The following is a 24,187-nucleotide window of genomic DNA, read 5'->3' as shown; positions in this document are numbered from 1 at the left end:
TTTATTATTTCTCAAGATTATTTTGGCTACACTAAAATCCTCGCATGCCCATAGAAATTTTCACATCAACTTGTCATTTTCTGGAAAGAACTAAAATCTTGATAAGAATTAGATTGAATTTGTAGATCAATTGTGGAATATTGCCTCTGGATCATATACAACCTTCCTTCCAGTCCATGAAAACATCAGCTTTCTACATGGCTCATATTTGCTCAGGTCTAAGTTTAAATGTCAAGCCTTCTCACATCTTATGTAGAGTTCACTCCTCTGCTCCATGTCAGCACATTATTTATTAACTTCACGTTTATTACAGTCTAAATAGTTTGTTTTCCTCGGTAGAGTTTATGCTTCAAGTAAGCCTTTTATTATAATGATTCTCTAGGGTCGAACATGATACCTACTAACAATAATTGTTCTTAATTTTTGTTGACACCAGTCTAGGCTGGGAGTGGGCTGATGGGGTCTTGTGGAGCAGGAACACCGCAAGAAGTGTTCTTGGGGGAAGAGGGTTATTGGCATCGCCATAGAAAGATGCTCTGGGTGTGTCATAGTTCCGGAGGGGTCCATTCCCCCAGAGCATCTCTCCAGTGGGTTTCAGGAATCCCAGAGCATCTTTCTGGCGAGGTCCTGGATGCCCCGGACCACTTTGTTCTGGCAGGTTCCAGGCCCCCAGAGCATCGTTCTGGTTTCATCGAGACCCCAAATAGCATCGTTCTGGTGGAGACACTGATCACTCAGAGCATCATTCCAGCAGGGTCCTAGAACCCAAAAGCATCATTCCACCGATGCTTCCAGTGCTTCATCAATTTGTTGAAACATTTTGATTGTATTTAATTCTTGGCAACTTGTTTTTGGCTAATTCCATCAGTGCAGCTTGAGCTTCTTCCATTAGTACTATTGGCTCTTGTTTATATCCTACCTCTTGAGATGGTGGAAGGCCAACTAGTTCTTTGTAGAGTAGATGCTTCCTGTATCGTTGAATATTTTCCCCATAGAATATGTCAATATAGCACTTCAAAGCTTGGATTTGTTTTTCTTCAGTTATTTTAAGATATGGTGACATGTTCTTCCATTTTGGTTTTCTCACTCTAGGTCTTTGCACATTTCATTATAATACTTCTCAGGCTATTTTCTGAAAGTTTCTGTTTCTTCATTTCTTATGGTGTGTCTTAGTTACTCCATGATTAAAAGTAAGTTTCAGAGTCTCTTCTGAAATCCACTTTGATCCGTTCTTTCTTTCCTGTCTTTTTAATGACCTTTTGCTTTCTTCATATTCTCGGTGATAAGCCACGACTCATCAGGTCTCCTGTCATTAGTGTTCAGTGAGTAAAATCCATTCCTGACATCTTAATATTCGGGTGAGATAGACTCATGGTTGTATTTTTGTTCCCATGGGCTTGTTTTAATTTTCTTCAGCTTGAATCTGAATTTACCTACGAGCAATTGGTGGTCTGTTCCACAGTTGCCTCCTGGAGTAATTTTAACTGCTGACATTGAGCTTCTCCATCTTCTCTTCACACAGATGTAATCAATTTGATTCCTGTGTATTGCCCGCAAAGGTATTTGCTATGAACAAGTTGTTAGTCTTGTAAAATTATATCATGTGATCACCAGATTTATTTCTATCACTAATACCATATTTCCCAATTACTGTACCTTCCTCTTTGTTTCCAACTAATTCCAATCACCAATAATCATGAATGCATTTAGATTGTGTATTTGATCAATTTCAGCCTAAAGATGCTGGTACAATTCATCCATTTCTTCATCATCAGCTTAGTGGTTGGTGCATCAATTTGTATAATCATTGTATTGACTGGATATCCTTGTAAGCAGATAGATAGTATCCTGTCACAACAGAATTGTACTTCAAGGTATATCTTGAAATGTTCTTTAGAAAGATGAATGTTATTCCTCTTGAATGTGTCTTTCCCAGCATAGTAAATTGTATGACCTGTATGATTCAAAATGGCAGTTATCAGTCCATTTCAGCTCATTAACACAGGGTATTGATCTTTTGAGTTCCATTTTATTTTTGATGACTTCTAGTTTTTCTATATTCATACTTCATGCACTCTGAGTTTCAATGATTAGATTATTGTCGCTGTTTCTTCTCATATTGAGTTATCCTCTACCAGCAAATGAAGGTGTTGAAGGACTTATTCCATCCATGTCATTATGATCAACTCTGCTTTCAGCTGTCAGCTCTTCCCTGGCCATATTTTGAGTGTCTTCTGTCCTGAGAAGGAGCCCTGGTGGCATAGTGGTTATGCATTGGTCTAGCTACTAATTTGCATTTCAAAACCATCAATCATTCCTCAGGAGAAAGACAGGGCTTTCTACTCCCATAAAGAGTTACAGTCTGGGAAACACAGAGGGACTTTTCTACCCTGTGCTATAGGGTCACTAAGAGTTGGCATCGACTCCTGGCAGTGAGTTGAGTTCTGACCTGAGGACTCATTCTTGGCACTATATCTGTCAGTGTTCTGCTGCTGTTCATGAGGTTTGCAGTGGCTAATGCCCCACAAGTGGGCAGCCTAGTTCTTCATATGAACTGCTCTCAGCAATCACCTGGCTCTCACCTCAGAAGTTTAATTGATTTGGACTGTGATCTGGACTGCTGGGGTTCTTTAAAGCTCCGTCATAGGTGATTACACTGTGTAGCTAGGCTTGAGAGCCACCCACTGTGAGTCAGTTCTCCCAACCTCAATCCTGACCAAAAGTATAGATAACATATCACATGCACACAAATCTTCAAACAGGAGACAGTGTTACCTCCCTCAGAAGCCCACTTTGGTGTCTAAATGGTCTGGTTTCCAGATCCCCCCAAAAATGTGTCACATAAGCCCCTTCTTTGGCAAAATTACTTTTGTTTGATCATTTTTCTTAATTTGAATAGAGACCAAGATCACGCACCTTCTTATTTGTTAGCTGTCCAGGAAACACAGGACTTCTCCTGTTACAATCCCTGGAGACAGCTCTCATGGAGGCAAGAATGAAACATTTTGCCTGTGTTCCCATGTTTCAAAGACTGTGTATCAGGACACGATGACACACTTAGCACTGCAGTTTCAGACTACAGTGCATTCATTCCATTATAAATAAACAAACAACTGCAATCATATCAACTAGATATTTTCTCGGAAGTAACTTTGATGTGAGGTAAAAATTGTGGACACCAGCAAGGGAGTCATTTGTATAAGTGTACTATTAATAAAATAAATCAAACATGTAGGCTATCCCTAAGAGATTATTTCACAAGAAGAATAAAGCATATGTGGAAACTGGCACGTGTTAGGAAAACTTGAGAAGGATGGAATCCTTTAATCCGCATAACAGTTAGGACACTTAGGTGAATTTGCCCGGACTCATAGAGTCAACAAGTAGCAAAGCTGAGATTTCATCCTCAGTCTGTCTCCAGATGAACCAACCTTGCTTCTGAGACCTGCAGGAGTGGGAGTTAAAACCATACCACTACCAACAAGTTAATTCTGACTCATTGGGGCCCTCTAGGACAGTTAGAACTACCCCCTCCTGGTGTTTTCTGAGCCTATAAATCAGTTTCCCAAAGTGGGCAAAAGAGCTCCCCTGAGGTGGAGGTGGGGATCACTGGAATGATGCAGGGAGGTTGCAACAGCAGACACCTACACTTTATCCCAGGTTATGGGTTATCCTACAGAAATTTTCAATTGCCAGGGAAATGCTGAGTGATTATTATTTTTCTGTAAAGGGCCAGTTGGCCAAATAAATTTGGGAACCTATGAAATTCTTTCCGGGAAAAGATAGTATCATTGTTGTCCCACAGAGCAGCTGGTGGCATTGAACTGGTGACTTCGTGTTTATCGTCCCAATACATAATGCGTTATGCCTTGAGGGCTCCTTAAGGAGAAGCTAGTTAGCCCAAAATAAAACAACCAGTTTTGGAATCCAGGGGATTCCAAATCTCAGTGACCCACGTGTGTCAGAGGAAAGATACACTTCTTGGGGTTTTCAATGGTCATTATATTTTTGAAGTACGATGCTAGGACTTTCTTCAGGGTGTTGTTACTTGTGAATTTGAACTGTCAATCTCTTGATCAATCACGTGCATTGGCTGTTCCATCCAAGGACTCCACTTAGTAGAAAAATAAAAACAAAAATCAAACAAATTCACTGCCACGGACTCAATTCTGACTCACAGCGACCCTATAGGACAAGGTAGAACTGCCCCTGTGGGTTTCTGAGACTGACTATTCACTGGAGTAGAAAGCCTCATTTTTCTCCTGAGGAGCAGCTGATGATTTTGAACTGCTGGCCTGTACTTAGCAGCACAACACATAGCCACTATGCCACCAAGGCTATTCAGGACAATTATGGGGTAGGTGTCTGGCAATTTTGAGGGAATTAAAAGAGATCATTGTGACTGGAGTTTGGATTCTGAAATGGAGAGGGAAGGCTTATGCGTGCATCTTGCAGAAAGACGGGACCATTCCCAAAGACAGTGGAAGCACTTGGAACATTTTTGACTGAAAATTGACACAATATGGTTTTCTCTTTCAAAAGATTGTTCCAGTTATAACATGGGAAGTAAGTCATGGAAAGCCAGAGTATGCGTGGAGGATGCCCTGATGTCACTACAGTTAAGCAGTTCTCAGCAGCTAACTGAAAGCTGCTATGTGTTAGAAAGACCTAGCCTTTCTTTTGTGTTGTCATAGTTGTGTTCTCGTTTGTCGCTTTGTCTTACTATGCCTTGTTTTTTGGTGCATATTATCTCTGTAGATTTACCTAGATAAGAGAGGATGGATGAACATTTGGGAGGAGAAAACAACGGAACCAATGGTTCCGGGGGGGACAAGGGAGAGGGGGGAGGCTGGGCATGGAGGTGGTGTTGACCAACCCAGGGACAACGGAGCAACAAGTAATCCAAAATTAGTGGCAAGGAGGGTGTGAGAGACCTGGTTGAGATTCAGGAAGGGCAATGTAACTGAGAGAAATTACTGAAACCCAAATGAAGGCTGAGCATAAGGGAACAAGAGGAAAGTAAAAGGAAATAGAGGAAAGAACTAGGAGGCAAATGGCATTTATACAGGTCTAAATATAGACATGTACATGTGTAAATATATTTATAAAGGATGGTGGGGAAATAGATCTACATGCATATATTTACTGGTTTAGTATTAAGGCAGCAGATGGACATTGGACCTCCACTCAAGTACTTACTCAATGCAAGAACACTTTGTTCTATTAAATTGGCATTCCATGATGCATACATTCCCGATATGATTGCTGAAGACAAATGTGTGCATAAACAAATGTGGTGAAGAAAGCTGATGGTGTTTGGTTATCCAAACATATAGCATCTGGGATCTTAAAGGCTTGATGATAAATGAGTGGCCATCTAGCTCAGAAGCAACAAAGTCTACATGGAAAAAGCACACCAGCCTGTGTTACCATGAGGTGTCAAAGGGACCAGTTATCAGGCATCAAAGAACAAAAAATTATATCATTGTAAATGAGGGTGAGTGCACAGTGGAGACCCAAAGTCCATCTGTAGGCAACTGGACACCCTCTTACAGAAGGGTCAGGGGGAGGAGACAAGCCAGTCAGGGTGCAGTGTAGCAATGATGAAACATACAACTTTGCTCTAGTTCTTAAATGCTTCTTCCCCAACCCCTACTATCATGATCCCAATTCTACCTTACAAATCTGCTAGACCATAGATTACACTGGTACAGATAGGAATTGGAAACACAGGGAATCCAGGAGAGATGATCCCTTCAGGACCAGTGGTGAGAGTGGCGATACTGGGAGAGTGTTGGGAAAGTGGGGTAGAAAGGGGGAACCGATTACAAGGTTCTACACATAACCTCCTCTCTGGAGGACGGACAACAGAAAAGTGGGTGAAGGAAGACGGTGAACAATGTAAGATATGACAAAACAATAATAATTTATAAATTATCGAGGGTTCATGGGGGAGCAGGGAGGGAGGGAGAAAAATGAGGAGCTGATATCAAGGGCTCAACTAGAAAGCAAATGTTTTGAGAATGATAATGGCAACAGATGTTCAAATGTGCTTGTCACAATGGATGGATGTATGGATTGTGATAAGATTTGTACGAGCCCCCAATAAATGATTTAATAAAAACTTTACAACGAGAAAGACCTAGCCATCTATTCCTGCAGAAGCAATAGCCTGAGAAACCCTGTAGGGCAGCTTTACCCTGCTAATGGCTCTGCTGTGAGTGGGAATCTGGCTGATGGCACCTACAATTAGTCTATACATGGAGGAGAGGTTATAGCTTGAGCTTTTACTTTGTATTTTAACTGTTTTATTGACATATAATTCACATATCATATAATTCAATAGCTCAATCATATTAAAAAGGAGTTGTGCAATCATTAAAACCGTAAATTTTAAGGCACTTTCTTCTTTATTGTACTCATGTTATTAGCTCCCTATTTCCTCACCACCTCCCTGTCGTTATGTGAATAACAAGTATCCCAAATGTGTGAAGAAGTTTTGAACACAAGGATGTGTCTCATTGTACCCCAGCAGAGCTAAAGATACAGAGTCTCCAGAATTTACTTCTGCATCACCATTTATCTATTCTTTCTCTGTTTCTTCTACTTATGTCTGTCTGTCTGGTGCAGACCTACTACGGCACTGTTCTCAGAGCCCTAGTGATCAGAGTTCTGTAGTAAAAGTATTTTTAATAGGTTATATGGCCAAAGAAACACTTTACCTGATCCCATTGAGTACACCTGTCACCCTAGGACGTTATTCCCCAAGCCTCACTGGCCCTCCTGAGGGCAGGCAAGCTAGGATGCAACCAGAAAGGTGGTTTCCTGGCTTGTTTACCATCAGCATGGAGGCAGCCACTGGAAAAGCAGGGCGAGGCTCACAGTGTGTGATGTGAGTGGCCAATAAGTCAGTCACAGAGAAAATTATTAAGAGGGGTATTTCCAGACTCAATTAACACATTACTTCCGTGTAACCGTGTAAATTCCACACGTTGTCCAATGAACCAAGCCAAAGGATATGAGGCATGTTTAAATTTACATATACAGCGTGTGCTACCTACCCATAATTAAACTAGTTTATTTCCTGAGTTCTGTTTGTTTAGTGATTTACGTGTTTCTAACTACAAGGATGGCAGTCCACATCAACTGGTCATTTCTTTGGAGAAAGATGAGGCTTCCTGCTCTTTTAAGGATTTACTGGTTGGGAACCCACAGGAGTATGTCTGAAACAAACAAACAAACAAAAGCGCTCCACAATCTGCCTTATCTATTTAAATTTGTTTATGCAGTCAAGGTGATTTGGACAGCCTGTCCCCAAGTAAAACAATTAAGAAAGTATGGATGGGAGGGAGAGAACAATTATTTATTTAATACTAGAACTCAGGAGAACACGGTTCATCTTGTCCATCAAAATCTCTCTCCCTGAGCATCATGTCCAGGGGTGTTTATATACAGTGTTTAAGGATGATGATGCTCTTGAGCAAGTCAACTTGAAATGGGTTTTTTGTTTTCAGATTTTTCTCTTTGTTCGTAGGGGCCTTTCCACATCCCAGCTAAAGAAGTTAGCAACGTCTGTCCTTCAAATAGAAGTGGGCTTAATTTTGTATTTCAAAGGAGGAATAGTATTGGTGCGTCAACACACTGTGTACTCTAACAAATTTTCAAATTTGAAACGAGAAAAGGGAAGTACATGAAGCCCCAGTGAGGTCCTGTGATGTGTTGTAGCATCAGGAGTACACACTGTGGACAGCAAATTAAGGAACATGTACCTTGTATTCTTGCATTAACTTATAATAAATGCTCTAAAATCGACTTTAGCGTAGGCATTGAATTCTGATGCCTACGTTTGTGAAAGGCTGAGGTTTGCACATGTTGCTGTTGTTAGGTGCTTGTGATAGTTAAGCCAACCTGGCCGCTAAACACATGTGAGTTTAATTGAAAAGTGGAGCGATAAATGGCTCGGTGAGCTTCACCTTTCTTATTCTCTGGTCTCCTGTTCTCTGATGGTCAGACCAGTGTGCAACTGCCTTAGATAATTATTTCCCTCGAAATAATTATCACTTCCTGCAAGACATCCCTGAGGAGAAGCCACATGAACCTACCAAGATGCAGCCATGGGTGCTGGAGAAGCCGCGTGGAGACCCCTGCCAGCACTGAGATGCTTACACTCTCACTGATTTGGCTTTTTTCCTGCATTCAGCATTATTGGGTGTGTTTTGTGAGTTTGAGGAGGACTTTGTGGACCGGTGTCGGACTTATGGGCTAATGTTGGACTTATGGGCTTGGATTAACATTTATATAAAACTCTCTCATATATATATATATGAGTTTCTGAGGATTTGTTTCTCTAGTCAACCCAGACTAACACAGTGCTCTCCTGTCAGGTCTGAATCAGTGACCTTATGCTCACAGATTGAAACACTGCCAAGTCCTGCATCATCCTGAACATTGTGGCTAAGTCTGAGCCTATTGTTCTAGCCAATGTGTCCATTCATCTTCTTGAGGGTTTTCCTCTTTGAGTTGCTGTACAACTTTTCCAGCCATGTTTTCCTTTTCCAGGGACTGTCACTCCCGATAACATGTCCAAGGTACATGAGACAAAGTCTTGCCATCCTTCAACCCAAAGAGCATTCTGAATGTACATTTGTCAAGGCAGATTGGTTTGTTCTTCTGGCAATCCATAGTACTAGCAGCATCTTTTACTAGTACCTTCATTCAAATGAGCATAATGAGACCACCAAATTCAGATTGAATGTCACATACTTTCAACCTCAATGGCTTATTTCTGACCACTCACCTGCAGTGTCAGAAAAGGTTATGTAAAGGAATTCTGAAGAGTGTTGGTGAGTGTCTTCTGGATAGGAGAGGAGAGACTTACCCACTTTAGCACTTTCTCAGGAACTTAATTATCCTGGATTGCCTTTGACAAATATTGGAGTATTAGGCTAACATTTTGTGAATAATACTTGGAAAACAGAGGGCCGTGATCCAATCTTGTAAGGTTTGAAAATGTCATTATTGTCCTATCCTAATCATTGTCCTTCTCTTCCTCCTGAAGTCATAACTGAGGCTGGGTTTAATCAATCTGTCACCAGCCATGATTTTGTGAGTTCTCACACACACACACCCCTTTTTTTTTTCCTGTGAAGAGATAAAAAGAGCTCTCTTCGAGCAAGGAGGGGTGTCTACAAAAGATACAGGCCAGATTCCAATTTTTTTAGCTGTGTAATATTTCTGTTTATTTTGAACTGACTTTTAAAATCAGCATAGCTCAGGAAACCTCCAGGCATCCTCCTTCCTTCCTCCCAGTTACTCACAATAGCTGTGAAGAAGAGCATTCATTCTCACCCCCAATATTTAAAAACAAAACAAATAAGAAAGTTTTAAATTACTTAATCTTTACAAAGTGACTTCTATATTGCCTTGTCTATTTGAGACAAAGGTAATAAATATCAAATAATTGGAGTTTTCTTGTAAGTTTCAGGATCTTTTTGAACTTAAACTCTGAAAATTTTCTTCACTACAATACTTTGTGCATCCTTACAATTATTGTTCATTCCAGGATTGCTTAGTTCCTTCAATAAATTCTTTAATTATTAACTCAAACTCCAGTTTGGTCTTGGCAAGGAGGAACAGAAAAAGAAAATACTATGTACGTTTCTTGAGACATGATGTCTACCGATCACTCCCAAATTCCTTAAAAAGAGAGAGAGAGAGAAAAAGCAAACAATAAATAACAATAGACTTGCCATCTTTGGGAAAAGTTATCTTTATGCCTTCAATAACTAATCTTGTGTGGCAAGATTCTACTTGTTGTAAATATAATAAGTAGCTAGAGAGAATCTGACTACAGAATAAGAACAACCATGAACATTGAACATTCTGTTTGAGACCATTCCCCAACCTGCTTAACTTTGTGTGACAATGTAAACCCCACAGCTTATCCAACTTCCCCCTGGATGTGGGATATTGCCACAGGATGTTGGAACACCTCATTTATTGCCTATAATTATTCTGCATTTATTGCTATAATTATTCTTCCTGAGACCCTGCGTCTGTTGAGCCCTTTCCCCAAAACATGAGTATCAGTTTTGACTAACCTTGCCAGGCTAACATGTCAATAAAAGACATCCTCAACCTTCAGGTCACAGATCACGTGGAACAGAAGAACTTTGTTCAAGGAACCGAAAGTCACCATGGATACGTCACCAGACCAAATAAGACAACATTTGGAACCAAGAACTACAAAGAGCCCTATCTTGTTAAGAATCATACCCCACCCTAATTTGTATTCATGACATCCCTGTGAAATGTGTTAAACATTCATCATCCTATGCATTGGTAGACCAATTTATTAGTATAGTTGTCTAAAAAACTGTAAACTTGGAAATGGGGAGCTGTTATCAGAGACTTAACTGGGAAGAGAATGCTTTGAAAATGATGATGATGGCATGTGTAAATGTGCTTGTCACATTGGAGGAATGTATGAATTGTGATAAGAGATGTAAGAAACCCCCAATAAAAGTTTTTGGTTTTTTTTTAAACTGTAAACTTGGTCCACTACTTTGTTCAGGAGCTTACCTTGGGAAATTTTGTTCAGTCCTTGCTTGCTCCAAGAAAAGTGGACTCCGTTCACTTTCATGCAGCTCCTGTCTTTGTTTCTCAGCAAGAGTCGTGTTGGTAACATGTCACACATTTCTTTCTGCTGAGTGTTTTTCAGCATAAAATTATACTTTGTCTTCTAGAGTCGCTATAAGTCAATCAACTGGATGGCAGTGAGTTTCATGTTGGTTTTATCCCAAAGAAGATGATGGGTTATATATTCTCTTTTCAGTTTCTGAGAAGACTAGGTAGTTCTCTACTTTATTCTGGGGCCTTCTAATGAGGACCATCCTCATCCACTTTCAGGTGAAATTTCAAACTTAGTGATAAACTTTACATCATGGCAGGCTTCTCTAGGATCCACAGACCTTGTCCATAAGTTACGAATTTCCTGTGGAGATTCTTTTGCCTAGTCGTTACTTCTCACTAGTAGTGTCAAGATTCCAAAATAGGTTGACATGATTTAGTTTCCATTACTTGTCATCAGTGATTATTTTCCCTGTTCCTGGTTTTCTAAGATTTGGGGCCAGACTGTCTCTGATGATTCCATGCTGCCAGAGCTGGAACTGCCAAAACCTGCAGAAGAGGTTGGAGTAGTTGTGAGCAATATATTCTAGTGGAAGAAACCCCGCCCATCCCTAAGGAACTGATGCTCAAGCTCCAGAAGAATATCCATCAAGCAGTTCTCACTGCAGCTGAGCACAATGAACCCGAGGGAACAACTGTCCATTACTGTGTGAGAGGAACAGTGAGAGGACACAGTGCCATCACAAACACAATGTCCCTGCCATAATGACAATGATCTATAGACATCACATGCATTTTAAAAAGCACAGGGACAAGACTTCTGGGGCCAGAGCAATGGGGAGGCATAAGAGCAAGGACCATCCTGTTAATGTCTAGGGTTTTTGTTCCCTCCAAAATATTTGCTCCAAAATGCCCTGTTCCTTAATGTTCATAACAAATCCCCACTGATACTGCAATATTTATTAATTTGTAGATTTTATTCATACACTAAATTGTACGTGTGCAAGTATACCTGTTTTATAACTGCTATTTCTATAATTGTCAGCTATGACATGTATTTAAGGATTTTATATTCTGGATGAGTGTATGGGATGAAATGAAAATAAAAGGACAACAGAACAAACTGTTGGATTTAACTGAAGAGCACTTCCTAGGCTATTTGTAGCAACAAACATCTGTATCATGTAGAAATGAAACTCTGAAGTTAAATTACCTCAGTTTCCAACTAATGGAACTAGAAATAGGTGAGTGTGTCATATCATGGGTTAGCAGGACAGGAGGGCAGGCAGGAACGAATAAATATAAAAACTCAAATAATTGAAATAGAAAGAGCACAATTAGTAAGCCAATTAAATTAAAGCTGACTCTTTGAGAAGATGAAGTGATAAATAGCCAGTTTTTCTGATCATGCCAAAAGAAGGAGAACCGGAATCTGCCAGATCAGAAACCAGAGGAGACTCCGCTCTACGGGTTTTCTGGACATGTGTTATGAATAACTTCATGCCCACAGTTTTAAAATATCATTGGACTGGGGAAATTCCTTGAAAGAAAAGAAAGCCAATAATGTTCCCACACAAGACACATGTAAAGAGTCATCCACTACCATCATATGTATTCACATCTTAAGAGGAAAGGAGAGTGGATGCATTGTGAGCTCTCATACCACAAAGGTTGTTGTATATGTAATATAAAGCTTATAAATTGAAAACTACGTTTTTAAGCAATTGATAATATGTAACGAAGAAATTATTGATAAACAATCAGTTTAAGAGCTCTGTTTTCCTTGTGAAACACTTGTGTTTCTCTCAGTCTAAGGGAAAACTCTGGTCCATGTTCTATACTCATCTGCGTTGTGTCGGGAAGGTGAGGATCATAGAATTCCAATTTAATAGAAAAAGTATTCTTGCATTGATGGAGTACTTGAGTGGAGGCCCAATGTCCTTCTGCTACCTTACTACTAAACCTATAAATATATGCACATAGATCTATTTCCCTATCCTCATATATAAATATATTTGCATATGTACATGCCTTTATCTAGACCTCTATACATGCCCTTTGCCTCCCAGCTCTTTCCTCTATTTCCCTTGACTTTCCTCCTGTCCCACCATCATGCTCAGTCTCCACCTGGGTTTCAGCAATTCCTCTTGGTTACACTACCCTTGATCATGCCCTACCAGGCCTCCCACACCCTCCTCACCACCGATTTGTATCACTTGTTGTTCACTTGTCCCTGGGTTTGTTAACACCACTACCTTTCCTGCCACCTCCCCCTCTCCCTTTTCTCCCCCGGAACTGTCCTATCTTATTTAGACAGACCTGCAGAGATAATAACATGCACAAAATCAAGACAAAGCAAAACCAAGCAACAATATACAACAAAACAACAACAAACCAATGACCAAAAAAAAAAAACCGCAACAAGGAAGAAAAGCTTGTGGTTAGTTCAAGGAGTTCTTGTTGGCCTTTAGGAATGTTTTCCAGTTCAGTCTGTTAGGGCACCACGCCCTGGCCCCAAAGTCCACCTTCAACATTCCCTGGGTACCTTGCTGCTCCATTCCCTTGCTGTTCTGTTGCACCCCCTTAGTGTTTTGCCTGGGTGTGGCGGGTTCAGATCGGGTGCAATTCCCACACTGTGTCTCTGGTGTTGTCCCCTGTAGGACTATGGGTCAGTGAGGGGCATCATGTCTCATATTGGGGCTGGCCATGTGGCCCTCTCTGTGGACTGGCTGCTCTAATCAGGACCATTGTCCTCATGGCCTGGTGGGCCAAGATGTGCTCCACTCTCTCCTCCTCCCCCTTCATCTGCTCCCATGTGCTCAGATCAGATATACCCCTCTCCCAGATCTGTAGATTCAATGCCGTCCTTTGAAATAAATTCTTCTAGGGGAAGGGGGGCCTTTTCATTTCTTATTCTTTTTTTTCCCCATCATTTTATTAGGGGCTCATACAACTCTTGTCACAATCCATACATACATCAATTGTGTAAAGCTCATTTGTACATTCATTGCCCTCATCATTCTCAAAACATTTGCTCTCCACTTAAGCTCTTGGCATCAGCTCCTCATTTTTCCCCTCTCCATCCACTCCCTCCTCCCTCATGAACCCTTGATAAATTAGAAATTATTGTTTTGTCAATATCTTGCACTGTCCAACGTCTCCCTTTGCCCACTTTTCTTTTGTCCATCCCCCAGGGAAGAGGTTATATGTAAATACTTGTAATCAGTTCCCCCTTTCCACACCACCCTCCCTCCACCCTCCCAGTATCTCACCAGTGATTCTGATGGGATCATCCTCCCTGGATTTCCTGTGTTCATTTCTTATTCTTAGTACTTGCTTTTTCTATTCCTTTTACTTTAATAAGTTTACCAGTAGTTTGTCAAAATTTGTTACTATTTTTAAAGAATTGGCTTCTTGTCTTATTGATTATTTCCCTGTTGTTTACTTTTTCATTTATTTCTGCTCCGTTTTTAATATTTATTATCTTCTGGTGACTGCTGTTTTACTTTGCTCTTTTTGTTCTAATTGCCAAAGGTGTTGTGTTAAGATGCTGATTTTGCTGTTTTTTTAATATCTGAATACATTGCTCATAACATGTGTTCTTAGTACTGCTTTCGCTGTCTACCAAAACCATTGGTATGCTTATTTTCATTTGTTTGTTTGCTCGTTTGCTTTATGGAATTTAAAATCTTAATCCCTTAATCCTACCATTTCCCAGTAATTTAAGGAACAGAAAAGTTCATTTTCCATGTTAGCTTTTTATTCTTTTATCTTCCTATTGTTTATATCTAACTTCATAATGTTATAAGGTAAAATTTTTACTTGTAACATCACCAAAAAAAATTTAATATATTAAAGTTAGCTTTGTGGCCTAACATATGGTGTATTCTGGAGAATGGTACATATGAACTTGAGAAGAATGTACACTAATATATCCCCAGATAGCATGTGAGATAGTTAAAGTTTATTGTGCCAAACTGGCCGATAAACACATGTGGGGTTAATTGAAGGGCGGAGAGATAAATGGCTCCATGAACCTCGCCTTCCTAGTTCTCCGGTCTCTTGCCCTCTGATGGTTGGAAGAGGGTGCAGCTGCCTTAGCCAGTTCCCTGCTTCAGCTGGCAAGACTCACTTCCTGTGAAACATTCCTGAGGAGAAGCCACATGGAACTACCCCAATACAGCCTTGAGTGCTGGAGTAGCCATGTGGAGGCCCCTGCCAAAACTGAGATGCTTACACTCTCACTGATTCGACTTTCCCCCTGCAGTAGACGTCATTGCGTGTGTTTTGCGAGATTGAGGAGGACTTTGTTGATTGGTGTCGGACATATGGGCTAATGTTTGACTTCTGGGCTTGGACAGCACTGGGTTGGGAGGCTTTCTTAATGTACACTTACCCTTTATATAAAATTCTGTCTTATACATATGAGTTTCTGTGAATTTTTTCCCTAGTTTACCCAGACTAGCACAGTGTGTTTCCTATATGTCTAAGAAGTCAGTAAATTGTGTGATTTAGATTTATTATCCAGTGGATCTTTTGAGTTCTGTGAAACTCAGTGGGGTGTATTTAAGTACTGTAAAATTATGTATTTCTCTCTTTAATATATTTTGACGGTCTGCCATTGAGTGCATATATATTTACTATTATTTTTTCTTCTTGCTCTTTTGTTCCTTTTATCATTTAATGCCCTTATTTGTTTCCCATTAAGGATTTGGCCTTGACGTCTGTTTTATTATTAATTTGTATTGCCAGAACTCCATTTTAAAATTGTCACTGGTTAATATTGCTACGCTTCCTTTCTTATTGCCATTTTCTTCATATAGTTTCTTCTAACTTTGATTTTTAGATTATATTTGTCTTTATGACTCAAGTGTGTTTCTTGTGAGCTTAGATTTATGGATCAAGTTTCCTTATCCATTGTGTTTCTCTCTGCCTTTTGAGAAGTTCATTGAATTCATCTACATTCCATGTCATTATTGAAGTGTACCCATTTATTGCTGTCATTCTGCACTCGGTCATCTTTCTGGTTTTTACCCCCTTTGTGGAGTTATTGTTATTTTTCCTCAATTTTTCTGCCCTGAGTTCATTTTATATGTTTGCTCTTAATTTTTGTCTTTGTTTTTACGTTATTATTTTGTAAGTCCTTACACTTTTCATTTGTTTTTCTTGTGCATTCACTTTTTTTCATTCTTTCCACTTTCCTTGAGAAGTCTTGTTAATAATTATTTGCTTCCAAACAATAATATTGGCATAGAATATGTTTCTAGGTCATTCTAAGGGAAATTTATTGAATGAATGTACATTTGTGAGTATTCGTTAGAATGAAAAGCTTCAAGATACATTGGAGGGTGTGGAGAAAATTTCCACTCAACATGAGAATACATTTTGGCATTAAAGATTTCTAACTTTGACAACAAATGGCCCTAGTTAGTATCCTGGAGTGTAAACTGAGATCTCATTAATACCTATTACTGTGAAGTCTGCCTTTGGATAGATGGTGAAAGACAGACAAAGCCCATTCCAATGAAGAGAAGGCATGTTCCAATACAGGAAGTTTCCCAAGAGTCACTGTGCATGGTGTCCCTAGAGAGGTGCTGACAAGAAACCACAGCTTCTGAGAGGAAGGAATCACTGACTTCATTCCCTGGCATCTGCTGAAAACATGGCCTAAAGAACATTCTGAGGAATTAGTTTGCAGTTTCCTCTTTTTTGACACATTTATTATCTTTTGGAATCAAAGATGTTCTTCCAACGAGTGCTCCCTTCATTGTGACTGCAGTGAATGATCTTACTAATGACTCTGCCCACCACACAGGTCATTCTAGTTCACCTGTTCCCAGTGCCGGGTCTTTCTATGCCTGGAACACTTCAAACGCCCATCTCATAGCATCTGTGCTGGTTGTTGCAGTTTTAAATTCCACCCTGTGAAGTAGCTGCACACTAGTACAGGACACCTTCCTGTCTGAATGTGACTGCCATGGTTATTTCAGTTGAGTTCATGACAGTCGTTAGTATGGGAGTTCTTCAGAGTCATCGGATGACATTATCCCTATGCACATAACTTTCCAATCAGGTTTACTAAACCTATCCTGAATGAGCTCATGAGGACACCCTGAATTATGAAAGAACATCTTGGACTCTAAACTCGAATGTACTAGGCTTGTTTTCCTGTGCGCCAACCATTTGGTCAGTCATTTCCTCAGGTGCACCAAGTACCTCAATATTCTGGAATGTCTAAATGATTGAAAATATGATCAAAGGAAAATACAATCAAATTTGCACTAGCTGTGTTCAGTTAATTGGTAAACTGGAATAAATCTTTGCAGCTTAAAATTCAAATTTTGTCTCTGTTTTTCTGACTATATGACTAAGAGATGGCACGGAGGAGATGGTTCCATTCCAGATCTCATCTATGTCTATTTGAAAAGCTCAACAGATGGATGGGCCTTTTCTTCCAAGATGGCTTTGTCTTAAGTCTGGCAAGCTGGCCTGGTTGTAAGATAGTAATGCATACAGGGTTGAGAGCCAGGACCTTCTTCTAGCACCTGGATCTCTCCTTTGGACTGAGCTTACTCCCAACTTGGTGCCTGGGTGTCTTCTGAAAGTCATGAGTTAAATAAAATGAAAGTTACATTAAAATTTATTGATTTTCACTTATATTTAAATTAAAATTATGAAATGTAATTATTTAAATTAATATGATCTCTAAGAGATGACATTATAAACACTTTGGATATTTATATATAATCAACCCAACAAGGGAAAGTGTAGACTAGAATTTCCTCAGGAATAAGCACCTCTCCTTCCTTAAAACACAGGAGCACACTATTCCGGGGGCCCCAAATGTGTCCTCTGAAACCAGTCACCTCTTCTGTCCTGATTCCCAGTCAATGGCTGAGTATGGCAGCAGGATTTAGGCCAGCCAGCTTTTTAGACCCACCTGCCAGCTCTGATGAGCAATTGTGCCTTGAGGGTACCATTATTCTCTTGCTGGTCCACCCTGGACTGGGAAAATTTTAGTAAAATCCCAGTATCCCCCTGTAGTGAGGTTTGTATAAACGTTTAATGATTCCCTTTACTGTGTCTCTGTTACTGTGTCTTTGTGATGCAAGATTATGTTCTTAATTTTGAACCTGACCATTTGAATATGGGGAGTGTTCTTGTCATTGTCTCTTGGGACAGCCAATCAGCCACACACTGACTGTATGTAGGATGTAATACCAACATTACTAGTAACTGAGACCCACTGCAGGCCCTTCTCTGGAGCTAAGAGATGAAATCCATGTCATAACTGCTGGTGGTTTATGCAGAGAGCTGACGGGAAAGACAGGAGCGTCTCAGACTAAGGTCTCCCCCAGACTCTACCAGCTTCACTTTACCCTGGACATCTGCAAACACAAAGACATCCTGTCCAGGAAACCATCACACATATCCACTGTTTTTCTTGTTCATCATCTCCTCTTCCTTTCTATAATTGCCACCAGGGAATCTTAGGTCATCAAACTCCATTGGGACATGTGCATAATCATACCTGCTCAGTGAATGGGGAGACCTGGGCAGCGTATGGCTGTGCACTCTCGTTCCTTGGGTTGAAGGGTTAGGCTAGGCTGGTTTTCATCAGGAGACCAATGTGCCCTTTGGGGTGTCCTTCTATCATAAAGATATCTGAGGGGCAAATATGAGTGTTCTAGGGAAAATAGCTAGTAATTATAGTGTTTGGAAAAATATGATATCTGATTATACGAGTTTACTGTACTGATTAAACCACATAGGCATCAAGAGGAACAGATGGAACAATATTTTCCCCATGATATAGCTCCTGTCATCCATAAGATATAAATGCCTAAGTGTACAAGCAAATGACACCAAAACAGGATGCTATGTCACATGTGGTAAACTACTGCAGCTGGGGGAAAAGATGTGTGTGGGGGTGTTGGGGCATGAGGGGAAAAAAGAAAAAGAAGTTCTATCCTGGAAGAGGGTCAGAAATTTCTCCTGGGCCCATAATGCCCCTGAGGGACAGACACAGGGATAGTTTTAAGGTCACAACCCAGACCTATGCTAACAGTGCCCTCTTAAAAATGATGCAAAGTCAGAAGATTAGATTAATCACCACTCCCTTTAGCAATGCCCCATCACAAAACTAACAATCATCAAATATAATAACCCTGGAATGCACCTGAGAGTGCTGGAAAGGCAAGTGGGGTTTGGGGTTTTTTGTATGTTTGTTTCTGGAGAGTGCAAAGTCATGCAAAAGAAGCAAAGAGAGAACTTCAACACTGATATCCACGGGATTGAACCTCTAATAACATTCCCTCCTCTGATCTTGGCTTTACCATTTCAAATCCTGGGATCATACTCTGAAGCCCATGGCTTTGGGTTAGCAGTCATCTGCGCCTCCCATTCCAGGATATTCCAGCTTTAAGTCCAATGGAATATTTCAGTTCCTTTAATAACAGCAAAGTAGGAGATACTATTAAATTGAGCTAACCTTAGGCTGCTGCTGAATTTCCTGCTAAATGCTAAAATGTCCCCATCCAAGGTGGAGCCTCCACTAAAAAAGCACTATTTTCATTTTATTTTTAAAAAATATAAATGTCATAGAGTGATAAACATTAGAGAGTCATGTAACAACATTGCCTGGGGCATCATATGAAATGAGTACATAATCTGAGAACAGGTGTTAGATTGTGCTGGTGTTTATGCTGATAGCGGCCTCATGCAATATTTGCCCTTTTGAGATGGACTGCTTTAACTCAGCATAACGTCCTCCAGGTCTACCTGTGTAGTGATGAGCTTTGTCGGTGTTCCAGTATTTTCTACACGTATATAGTATCCTATTGTGTGCATGTACCAAAGTTTCTTTATCCAATCTTCTGCTCATTGGCTTTTGGTTATTGCCAATTTCTTGATGAACAATAGTTTGATGAACATGGAAGTTTGTATGTCTATTTGTGATCTTAGTATACCCGCTAAAAGCATTGCTGGAGAGCATGCAGTGTATTATCCCATTTGTTTGTGGTATCACCATATCACTTTGCAGAGTAGTTGGACAGAACTACCAGCAGCAGTGTCTGAGAGTGTCAACCTCTCTGCTTCCTCTCCAGTATATTTATTTCTGGCTTTCTTTTAATGAGCTACCATTTTCAGTGTAAAGTGATATCTACTTTTTTGTATCTGCATTTTCTATATGGCTAAGATCATGAACATTTTTTCATGTGTCTATTTGACATTTGAATGCCTATTTTTGTTAACTAATTTTTTACTGCCTTTACAGTTGAGTTATTTGGGATTTTCTTATTGAAGTTTTGCATCATTTTATATATTTAGAGGTTTGTAATTGTCCCTTATGTCATTGCTCGTGATTGTTTCCCAGTCCAGGAAATAATTGTTAATGCTCTTATTGAATTATTTGGATGTACATATTGGTCTTATTACACATAGGATTAGTCAGTTATTTTGTTTCTCTTGTGTGCACTTCCTCTGCTGGGTATAAAACATTGTATGCCCTGCATTTGGGCCCTTAAATATATAACTGTTTTCCTATTGGTGGTCTTTATGGGTATGTATATGGATTTAGGTCTTTGCTCCATCTTGAGTTCAGTTTTGTACCTGGGAAGTCATATGGGTCCTCTATAATTCTTCGGCAGATTGAGATCCAATTTTGCCATCAACAATTGTTGAAGAGAATGATTTCTTTTTATTTAATTTTTTGACACTTTCTTGAATATAAGTTGCCTGCAGGTGGCTGAATTTATTTGTGAGTTGTCTATGTTTACGCCCCCCACCCCCACCCCATTGGTCAGTGTAACTATGATTTTACCAGTCCTATGCTGTTTTGCCTAATTTGGCTGTGTAATAGGTTTGAGATTGGGTTGTGTGAGGTCTTTTAATTTGTTATTCTTTTGAGCTTTCTTGCATATCCTGGGTCTCTTCTCCCTTCATATGAAGTTAGTAATTAGTGTTAATATTTGATTATGGGATGAAGTTATTATATGGATCAGTATTGAATGGTATTTAAAAATGGCTTTGGGTAATATTGATATTTGTATATTGGGCCTTCCTATCATGAGCAAGGATAGTCTTCCCTTTGTGTAGGTCTCTTTTGGTTTCTTGTTGTTAGGTGCCATAGAGTTGGGTTCTGTCTCAAAGTGACCCTCTGTACAACAGTGTGAAGTGCTGCTCAGTCCTGCACCATTCTCATGGAGGCAGGGACAAAGTGCTGCTCTGGAGAAGACAAAGCACAGCTCTGGTGACAAAGAAACCCATGGGATGTGAAAAGTCCCAAGTGACCTTCAACATACACACCCCTTCCACTTCTATAGCCCACTTGCTATCTGTTGGCCAGTCAATCCCTGACAGCCTGGTGTGGCTGCTCATTTCTGCTTCTGTATGTTCCTGCTTGCTGGCTCACTGTCCAACCACAGACAACACTGTGAATCTACTCCCCTTTCACGTATCATGCAATTCAATAGTTCAATAATATCAAGAGTTGTACAGTCATTACCTCAATCCACTTTAGAACACATTCTTCATATTTGTACTTATTATTAATGCAATTTTTTTCATTGCAGTAAAAACATACACAACAAAACATCCTCCAATTCAACACCTTCTGCATTTATAATTCAGTGCCATTGATTTTCTCTGTTGTGCAATCATTATCGATAACCTTTGTCAAATTATTCCACCAGTATTAATATAACTCAATACCCTTCACCCATGGTAACCATTGATCAAATTTGATTGCTTCCTTTTTTAAAAGTAGTTTTCTTGATATAAAATTCACATATCATACACTTTCATAGTTAAATCACTTTTTAAAATAGTTATATTTATGTATTCACAAATCAGTTCTAGTGCTCCCTGCCCCCTCCCTCATTCATTTTTTACTCACCAATAACTGCACATTCCCCACCCCTGCCCTTGATGAACCATTTCATCTGTTATTGTCTTTATGTGGGTCCACTTCTTCTATAAAATAAGTATATAAAGATAAAAATAAAATGTAAGAAATAAAAGTCTACCAACAATATTTAAAAAACCAGAGAGGGAATTATTCTAGTGGAAAAATTGAAAAATATTTCACCTGAGAGAAAATTCAGGTTAGGTTAAGAGGGAGGTAAAGTGACCTTGTATCATATTTTCCCATGATTCAATCCACTATAATCAAGTTTACAATAGTCTATGTGTGACACTGAAGATGAAATTATTTCTTCAGGGATAAGAAAATAAATTAAGGAAAAATTAACATTATTTAGTATTTTAATTGTCTTTAAAGATAACTAATATTTAAAACAATAACAAATGTATATACTTATATTCAAGTGATTTTGTTTAAAAAGGGACAGAAGATAGGGAAGAAAGAATTGGAAATATGTTATTAAAATATCCTTGTGCTCAATGGAAAGAATGTTATTGTCTAAATGTAAAATAAGATTATTAAAATTTTATGTTATAAAACATAGGATAGCTATGTTTTATAACATAGCCCTGGGTCCCTACTCCCCACTCCCCCTCATTCACAATGCTATGATTTTTTTTTAATTTTGGTCTTCAATGCCTGATACCTGACCCTTCGATGCCTTCTGATCTCATAGGCTGATGTGCTCAGCTAACTCATGCAAGAAGAATTTAGTAATCCAATTAATGCAAGTAATATTTATAAAATACTAACTCAAGGCAAGAAGTAAAAGAAAAAACTAAATCCAATAAACAGAAAACTACTAGTAAAAAGGTAACTGCTAGTAATGTGCTCAGTTTTCATCCAAAATGTTCAATATGGTATTAATTTAAGTCAGTACTAATTTGAGTTGGAGACATTTCCTTTGAGGCAAATACCTATCACTCCCACATGGGAACAGTGTGTGACTGTCGTAGGGGAGGAGCACACCTGGGTAAACTTCAATCCTGTGTGAGAGGAGAGAGAGTAAATTTGGCACACAGTATAAGATTTCTTTTTCTTTTAAGAAATTCTCTCAATCACAAAGTTGATGAGAATCCTCCCATTTATCAAGCAGAAAGGATTGCATGTTGTGTAGGTAAAAGGTATAAGAACAGTCACCCTGAAACTTCCTTATGCCACCGAGTCAATTCCAACTCATAGTGACCCAATAAGACAGAGTAGTTTTAGACACTGCAGATATTTATGGAAGCCAACAGCCTCATCACGCTCCTGCAAAGTGGCTGGTGGGTTTGAACCTACTACCTTGCTGTAAGCAGCTGAACACTTAAGCCATTGCATCACCATGGCTACTAAAAATGTTTTTAGTCATTGGAAAATGCTCATCTGTATACAGAAAATATCACTTCCTCCTTCTAAAACTGCAATAGTGATCAATGAAGCCACAAAGAAAACACAAACAAAAAAGTGTCCTTGGGGACAACTGACAACAAGGGGAACAGAATAACAATCATAAGATAATATTGGCTGCACATATATCCGAATGTACAAATTAAATAGGAAAAATTAAAATGAAAAACAACCTATCACTTCCTCACACACAAGCATCAGAAAACCCAAAACTCAAACCAGACACCAAAGATTATAGATATATTGGTGAGGATATGATAGCATGTTAAATGTCTTTGCCATTAGGGAATTGTATAGTGTAACAGTGATATACCATATTTTTTAAATGAATGAATCAAGCAGCAATGAAGGGCAATCTAATAATTCCTTATGTTGTTTATGGTGTTTTGATAGTTGTATAAAGGACATAATTCGCTAAAATCTGGTCAGGAATATGCACCATCTGTTTTAATTATGGTTTTGTGTTTTGTTTTGTTTTTTAAATCATTTTATTGGGGCCTCATACAACTCATCACAATCCATACATAAATCCATTGTGTCAAGCACTTTTGTACATTTGTTTCCCTTGTCATTCTCAATACGTTTGCTTTCTGCTTGAGCCCTTATTATCAGCTCCTCATTTTTCCCCTCCCTCCCCACTCCCCTCTCCCCAACGAACCCTTCATAATTTATAAATTATTATTATGATGTCATCTTTTACACCATTCGACGTCTCCCTTCACCCACTTCTCTGCTGTCCGTCCACCAGGGAGGAGGTTCTATGTAGATCCTTGTAATCTGTTCCCCCTTTCTCCCTCACCTTCCCTCCACCCTCCCAGTATCACCACTCTCACCACTGGTCCTGAGGAGTTCATCTGATTTGGATTTCCTGTGTTTCCAGTTCCTATCTATACCAGTGTAAAACCTCCGGTCCAGCCGGATTTGTAAGGTAGAACTGGGATCACGATAGTGGGTGGAGGAGCAAGCATTCAAGAACTAGAGGAAAATTGTATGTTTCATCATTGCCACACTGCACCCTGACTGGCTCTTCTCCTCCCTGCCGCCCTTTTACAAGGGAATGTCCAAAGATGGGCCCTGGGTCCTTACTTCCCACTCCCCCTCATTCACAATGCTATGATTTTTTTTTTTAATTTTGGTCTTCAATGCCTGATACCTGACCCTTCGATGCCTTCTGATCTCATAGGCTGATGTGCTTCTTCCATGTGGGTTTTGTTTCTTCTCAGCTAGATGGCCGTTTGTTTATCT

The sequence above is a fragment of the Echinops telfairi genome, unplaced genomic scaffold (genome assembly GCF_000313985.2).
Source record: "Echinops telfairi isolate 266 unplaced genomic scaffold, ASM31398v2 ScPeMD7_7409;HRSCAF=8447, whole genome shotgun sequence".
In the NCBI taxonomy this organism is placed as follows: Eukaryota; Metazoa; Chordata; class Mammalia; order Afrosoricida; family Tenrecidae; genus Echinops; species Echinops telfairi.
Note: the sequence above shows the minus strand (reverse complement) of the source record.